The 7,888-nt window shown below is 45.0% G+C and overlaps 1 protein-coding gene across 1 annotated transcript in view; it reads left to right on the top strand.

Annotated features, from left to right (window-relative positions):
- Positions 1–1,615, top strand: part of LOC123160138 (uncharacterized) — a 4,237-nt gene extending 2,622 nt beyond the window's left edge. The window contains exon 4 of the transcript XR_006480012.1: positions 1,317–1,615. The gene's annotated coding sequence lies outside the window, so the exon portion shown is untranslated. The remainder of the gene's footprint in view (positions 1–1,316) is intronic.
- The last annotated feature ends 6,273 nt before the right edge of the window (positions 1,616–7,888 follow it).

Genomic DNA, 7,888 nt, shown 5'->3' with positions numbered 1-7,888 from the left:
CCGGGATGGCGGCGGTTGGGGCAGGATGAGGTGGCGTGTCATCGACGCTCGTCACAGGGTGAGAAATGACAAAATGAACCCTCTTTTTGAAGCTAAGCCAGAAATGACCTACCTCCCAAGCTTAACCAAATCTAACCCGGTTACTCAATGCCAACCTCTCATGCATTGAACTTCCCTATGTCAGCACCATGTATCTTAGCGTTGAAAAATATTTAGCGTTTCGCAATCAAAATGAATATTCCATGGGGTTGACACTCTCTCAACGCTGCACCGTAATTTTTGCCACCCTTGTGGGGTCAACACCATGGACTGTGCCTCCAACTATGCCGTTGACCTCTAATAGCTCAACACCATGGTATATAGCGTTGACCCTGGAACCTTAATTCATTTCGGCAGCGAACGTCGAGGTATGTGCCACTGACATAGCCAAGTTCAATGCCATGGAGGCTGGCGGCAAACAAAGGATTAGATTTGGCTACAAAAATTTAGGTGGGTCATTTTTTTAGCGGATTTTGAGAAAAAGGTCAATTTTGTTAATTCTCATGGTAGCGGAAGACGGCAGTTGTTCCAGGGCTAGCATGCGGGTTATCGACAGTGGGAAATGGAAAAATTTGCCCTCTTTTGAAAGTTTAGCCAAAAATGACCGACCTCCACAACTTTAACCAAATCTAACCCTTTTGTTCAATGCGGACATCTCTGGCAATGAGTTTGGCTATGTCTATGCCACTCACCTTACCGTTGGAAAAAAAGTAGTGTTTTCATGGTCGAAACGAAGGTTCCAGGGGCAACGCCATGGTCTCGGGCATTGAGCAAAAGGGTTAATTTTGTTATTTCCCATGGTCACTGGCAGCAGAAGACGGCTTGTAGGACGGTAGAGGGCACACAGTGAGTGTTTGCCGCTAGTTACCTATATCAAATTCAGTTGATAACAATATTGCCAGTGGGACACAGAAGATATTCTGCTTCTGCCTGTAATACCATATGCTGTAGCTCCCACTAAAGGTGAGTGTTTGCAGTTAGTTAGTAGTTACACATATCAAATTCAGTTGAAAAACAATATTGCCGGTGGGACACAAATGTGTTTATTTATGTCTAGCACTAAACACCTAAAAAGTAAGTGTTTGCAGTTATTTATGTATATCAAATTCAGTTCAGAACAATATTTCCAGTGGGACACAAATGGTATTCTGCTTTTGCCTGTAATACTATATATGCTGTAGTTCCCTGTGGGACACAAATGGTATTCTGCTCTTGCCTGTAACACAAATGTAGATCAAATCAATCTCAGATGATTAATTCTTGTCTTGCTTGCACAGAGTCGATTGATGGAGCCATAGTGAGTCAGATGAACATCCTCGTCCTCACAACTCCGGGCGGTTGCGATTTTTGGCTGCATTGACTCCGCGCAGATGCGATCGCCTTGTCTGCAAGAGGACATGATTTATAGTGGACTCACTGTTCAGGGCTTATGCCTCATTGCTATATACAGTATGTTGTTTTTCCTGTGTGTTTGTAACATCGATCGTTTCTACTTCTCTGCCAGCGTGACTGACAAAAACGAGGGTGGTGTTGGCTAGTTGACTGTCTGTTTGTAATTTTGGTTGCTGTGGTTCAGTTGTGGGGTTGCCAGCAGCTTGTGGCCAAACCCAAACCCTGGCCTGGATGTTGCCCAGGATCGTACAATCGGCTATTTGTTTTATCAATTTCAGAAATGGAACTTTTGATCGAAATCTCAGAGATGAATTTGAGAGCGATGCTCCTTTTATCAAAAAAAAGAAAAAAGTGACAGTGATAGTCTCGTAACAGGTTAACCGATGTAATTACCTTAGCTAGATTGATAGTATGCACCAAGTAGGGGAATTAAAAAAGATTTACTACTGTATGTGATAGGTCGATGGGTGGATGGATTGATATTTGATCATTATGCTGGCGTGGCGCCACCACCCCGCATAAGCTGAAACTAGGAGTATTTAACCAAAAACTACACAATTGACGGAAACGTGACGAAAAACTACCACTCTACGTTTTTGTGCGAAAAACTACCAAATTTGTCCTAAACTGTGGCAAAAAACTACCAAGTCACGAAAGCGCTCGCTTCGCCCGCACTAACCCCGAATCTGACCGGTTGGGCCCGCGAATCAGTTGCCACGCTGGCGAACGGACGGCCGCCGCGCTTTGACGGCCGTTAACGGCCCGTCCGCTGTCGGAACGGCGCATGTCGGTGCAGTGCGGGTCAAGATCTGATTCGTTCCCCTCCCGCTTCACTCTCTCCCTCCTCTCCCTCTCTCTGAACTAGGTTGCAGCCGCCATGTCCTCGTTGATTCCGGAGGGTGGCGGAGCTGGCGGCGGCGACGTTGGTGGAGGCGACGCTTGTGGCGGTGACACAAGTTTGGACGCTGCTGCCTCGCTCGCGCCTCCACCGATGGCCAGCGGCTCAGTCGATAATTGGTTGGGGAGCACCAGTTTCTCGACGCAGGCCGGCTCGCAGCAGCCGGAGGCACCGCTCTCCCAGTCATCGCCAATGGGTTGCAGGTATGCAAGTATCATCTGCTGGGCCTTTGGTTAGCTGCTTAAATCTGGCAAATTAGTAAGATGTGTTTGTTTCTGTTAGTTGGACATGTGTAGTAAACTGGAGTTAGTAAACTATATAGCTCAGTCAATTTCAATTCAATTCATGAGCACTTATTTGTGTAGTTTGGCTGACCAGAAGTGGGACATATGGTTTCATTTAGAAGGAAGAAACTCTGTGAAAAGGGGTATATTTGAGTCAGATATTTCTTTGCTTACTCTACAATCACTCATTGCTAGTGAAGGGTATGGGGACAGTGATTACATGTACTATGTGAAGGAGGAGGAAATTGGATCTGAAAGAGTAAAGTATTTAGGTAATGAAGCTAGTGTTCATGAAATGTTGGACTTTTTTCATCATGTCAAGCTAGTGAACATAAGGGTTGTGAGAAATGTTGAACCAGGAATTAGTACACACGCTAATGAGAATTACATGAACACTCAAGAGAGCTGCTGTGTGAAAAAGGTTGTGGAGCAATCTGAGCTTCAGAATTAGATAGATGATAGAAAGGCTCAGCTTGAGAGGAGCAGGATTCAAAGAGAGGCAGATTTGAACCACTTTGAAGGAGACACTGAAGTGTCTGAATTTTGTTCTGAGGATTCAGTTCATTCAGATGGGAGTGCTGAAGTTGTTCAACCAATGGAAATAGTGTGTGCCTCTGAAGAGGATAGAACATTACAAACTACTGCTATTGTCAAACATGTGAAGAATCCTGGTCCAACTAGCAGATGTCACAATGAGGTAGAGAAAAAATGTTTTGAAGATTGGTTTCCTGAAGCAGATGACTTTTGTTTTGCTGGTGATGCATGCATAAGTGATGAGGAAGAAGAAGATGATGTTGAACTACCATACCTCATGAAGAAGCAAACACAAAAAGTAGTAAGAAAAAGATGAAGGAAAGGCTATATTTTGACCCCTCAATTCCCAATTCACATTTACTCTTGTGCAAGAACTTGTGTTTTGATAGTGTTTACCAGTTCAGAGAAGCATTAAGAGATTTTCATATAAGGACTTTGAGGTCTTTTCACTACCACAGGAACACTCCAACAATAATTATTGTTTGGTGTTCACAGAGAGAGCATGGATGTAAATTTTACGTGTGTGCCTCTAGGATAGCTCATGAAAGAATATTTTGCATTAAGAAGTGTAACATGGAGCACACTTGTCCAGCATCAGCAGAGAACACAAAGGTTACTACTAAGTGGCTTTCCAAAGCAGTTGAGCCTTCTCTTAGAGCAGATCCTAGAGCACCTGTGGATTCACTTATTAAAAATAGCAAAGTCAAGTTTTCAGTTGATGTATCAAAGAGTGTGGCCTATAGGGCAAGGAGGAAGGCTATTAAGGTTGTACAAGGTGACCAGAAGGAGCAGTACTATAGACTGAGGGACTCCCTACAAGCAGTTCTTGACACAAACCCTGGTAGCACGTGTGTAGTTACAACATTTGAGGACCCAGAAAACCCTGCCCCAACTCCTAGATTTAAGTACATGTTCTACTGCTTGCATGCATCAAAGCAAGGATTTCTTAATGGTTGCAGGCCCTTTATAGGTAAATCTATAACCGCATTTTGTTCAAAATATCTTGTTGTAAATTTATGATAGCTAATTTGGGTATGGATGCAGGGCTTGATGGTTGCTTCATCAAGCTAACCACTGGACAGCAAATTCTTGCAGCCACAGGAGGAGATGGCAACAACAACATCTACCCCATAGCCTTTGGTGTGGTTGATAAGGAAGATTCAGGTAGTTGGACATGGTTCCTAACCCAGCTAAGATGTTGCATTGGAAGTGGTAGCAAATTTGGAACCTACACCATTATTTCTGACAGGCAAAAGGTATGCACCCTATCTTAGCCACTAGTTCAGATATATATTGTTATTAGTAGCTTTATTTCTTTTTGTTCATGACCGTGGTTATTAATTTACAATCAGGGTCTTCTTAAGGCTATAAATGAGGTGTTCCCTGATTCCCCTCAGAGATACTGTCTCAGGCACATATATGCAAATTTTCAGTCAGCTGGTTTCAGAGGAGCAGAACTAAAGAAGCTAGTAGATCAGGCTAGCTACTCATTCACCAAACATGGCCATGAATTAGCAATGGCAGAGCTTAAAGCAGAGTGTGAGTATGCCTAGAAGTGGCTTAAAAATTTCAAAGGATACTTGGTGTAGGTCTGCAATGGATTACAATTGCAAAACTGATCTTGTTGTGAACAACCTTAGTGAGGTTTTCAACAAAATGATCCTTGATGTTAGGGACAGACCAATTAGGACTATGTTTGAAGGAATTAGGACTAAGCAGATGATCAAAAGACAGAAGACTAGGGAAAAAACAGAGAACAGCAGGTGGATGATCACACCCAACTATTCAGAGAAACTAGAGGAGAATAAGAAGTATGCCAAATTTTGTGATGCATATAAGGCAGGTCCTGACATTTGGCAAGTGCCTAGTAAGGAAAATCAGTACTGTGTGAACCTAGCTAGTAAATCATGTGACTGCAGGAGGTGGGACATGACAGGTGTGACATGCAGTCATGCAATAGCAACAATGAGCAAGATTCACATGCACCCAGAGGACTATGTGCATGCTTTTTTTAAAAAGCACTATATATTGAAGCATACAAAGACATAGTGTACCCTGTCCCTGGTCCTGAATTCTGGCCTGACACCCATACTCGGGATATTGAGCCCCCAGTGTTCAAAGAAAAAGCAGGCAAGAAACAGACAGCTGGGAGAAAGGGGCAGTTTGAGGTGCCTGCTCCAAAGGACACAAGCAGGATGGGAACAATTACACGCATCAATTGTGGTCTACAAGGCCACAGATATACAAACTGTGGGAAAGCTCTAAAACCTAGTCTTGAGATGAGAAACAACTTACACTAGGTCATTCAAAAATGATGCATTCTTTGTTTAATTATTTTAGTTCTGGTCTATTTACTAACTGATTTAATTTTGTCATGCAGGAGAATAGAGAAATTTTTAGGGGTTCCTCTAGTGCTACACATCCACCTCCACAACCACCACCTCAACACCAAACTTCACACATGCTAGCATCATCTGCTCCACCTTCTAAAGCAATGAGGAACAGAAAAATAGCAGCAAATAAGAGAGGTTCAACATCAGCAGTTTCAGCAGGAGCAGCCAGGTCTTCACCAGCACCTGCAACAGGATCAGCATCAACAAGAGCTCCAAGAACAAGAGGATCAGCATCAACAAGAACATTCAATGCACCAAGAACATCCACTGGAGAACCAGGGATATTGGCAGGCAAGAGGAAGAGAAAACCTCCTAGCAAGTTTCCATCCTATTTCAATGCTAGTGGAACTATTGAAACTCTGTATCTAAGTTGTTGTTCTGCTACTTAGTTTGAGTGTATTGTACTAAGTTTGTGTTCTGCTACTAAATGTGTGTTGTGCTACTAAGTTTGTGTTTAAATTCAGACATGTGAACTTGTGGACAATGTTGAATGTATGATACTTATTTGTGCCCAATACCAATGGGCTAAGTGCTACTGATTTGTTTTGATTTGTTTTTTGTTTTACTTTGCCATTTGTACAGTTTAGGTGCATGTTTTAATTTGTTTAATTTGTTTTACTTTGCCATTTCTACAGTTCAGAAGTTACTGCCAAATTCATTTTAGGAAAAAAAATCTGCACAAAAAAAGTCTGGCCAGGGGCTCGAACCCAAGACCAGTTGGTTGTAACTATGCGTTCAATACCAATGGGCTAGTGCTGGTGATTTTTTTGAATAGCATCGGCCAAACTTATTATATGTTGTTAGCCACGTCGTCTTTTCAGCGTGCGTTGCAGCCGACAGCGTGGTGAGTGTGCGTTGATTAAAACCAGTCGTTTCAGATTCTACGACTTTATTACGTGTCCACCCACCACGCCCTCTGCTCACTTGCCCACTCGCTGCTTGCACTGCCCACCCCACTTCCCCCTCTCTCCTATCGAAATCACTGCCGACAATGTGACGCCCGGATAATTAAGCTACAGTAAACCTCTACTAATGATGCCACGTCACCTCGATTACTGTTACTAACCTCGCGTTAGTTCGAAACCGATTCGAATTCAATTTCAAAATCAAGCAAACAATTAAAGTTTTCAAATATTAAAACTAAAATGTTCGGAGTGAGCCAAATAATGCGTAGGTAATTATGGTGGAGAAACCACACTTTTATAAAATGTGTAATTACTCTAAAATGAGCAGAACAGCATGTCAAACTAATAATTAAATGCTTTTTATAATATATAAAATATTAAACTAATTTATCTGTGAACCCAGGTTATTATGGTAGTAGAATAAGTAGTAACATTATTTTCGGAGCTAAATTTATATACTATAAAATTAAAGTAAAGTGTGTCTAAAATAAAACAGAAAGAATAAATAAAAGAAAAAAAACACAAAGCAAACAAAAATAAAAACAAGAAAGAAAGGCCCCTCCCCTCCCCCCGGGCCACTTGGCTCAATTGGCCAGCTGGCCCAGTAGCCCACCTCCCCCACTCATCCTGTTCCTCCCGGGATCAAGGCAGGCATCCGTGGTGACGCCGGCCACGCGCCGGCCATCGCCCGGCCACCCCCCTTCTTAACCCGCGGCGCCACCAAACCCTAGCCCCTCACATATCTCCCCCTCGCGCCCCCTCCTTCCTCTGCGCTCGCCGACATCGTGGCGCCCCGACCCGTCCGCCTCTGCCCTGCTGACCTCGCCGTCAACCGCGGCCACCGTCGTCTCCGGCGTGCAGGAGCACGTCCGGGAAGTTCGCCGCGGCCGGATCCGTCCGTTCCGCGGACCAGCTCAAGCCGGGACGGTCCATGTGCTCGCAATCGAGCCCTGCTCCGTTGCGGACGTCATCAACTCGTCGTCGTTGCCACTGCTCCGGGCCGCCTCCGACCTTCTAACCTCGTCCACGAGAACCGGGGTGAGCTTCTCCCTCGGGTCCCCCTTTTAACCCTTCGATTTGGACGCCGTAGGCCGCCACCTCCGTCGAGCTCGAACCCCTGCATACGCGTACATGCGTGCGCTTGCTGCCGCCTGTTACTGCTTCTGCTGTCGCTGATGCTCGTGCTGCCTGTTGTCGCTGCTGTTGTCCCGTGCTCGACCGCCATTGCTGCCTGTGCGTGCCTGCGCTGCTGCCGTGTGTGTCGCTGCTTGCTCCTGCCGTTGCTTGCTACTTCGCTCTGCTGCTGCGTTGTTTGATGCCGCATCGTACTGCTGCTAGTTGATGTCGGGTACTACCGCTGCCGCTTGCCGCCGCTGCCGGTGGCTGCTGCTCGTCGTGCAGCCGCCCCGCTAGCCCCGCCGCGCACGGCGCCTGTCCACACGC

Source organism: Triticum aestivum, chromosome 7B, assembly GCF_018294505.1.
Source record: "Triticum aestivum cultivar Chinese Spring chromosome 7B, IWGSC CS RefSeq v2.1, whole genome shotgun sequence".
Lineage (NCBI taxonomy): Eukaryota > Viridiplantae > Streptophyta > Magnoliopsida > Poales > Poaceae > Triticum > Triticum aestivum.
The sequence above is the reverse complement of the archived record's forward strand: the minus strand, read 5'-3'. Positions and strand labels throughout refer to the sequence as shown.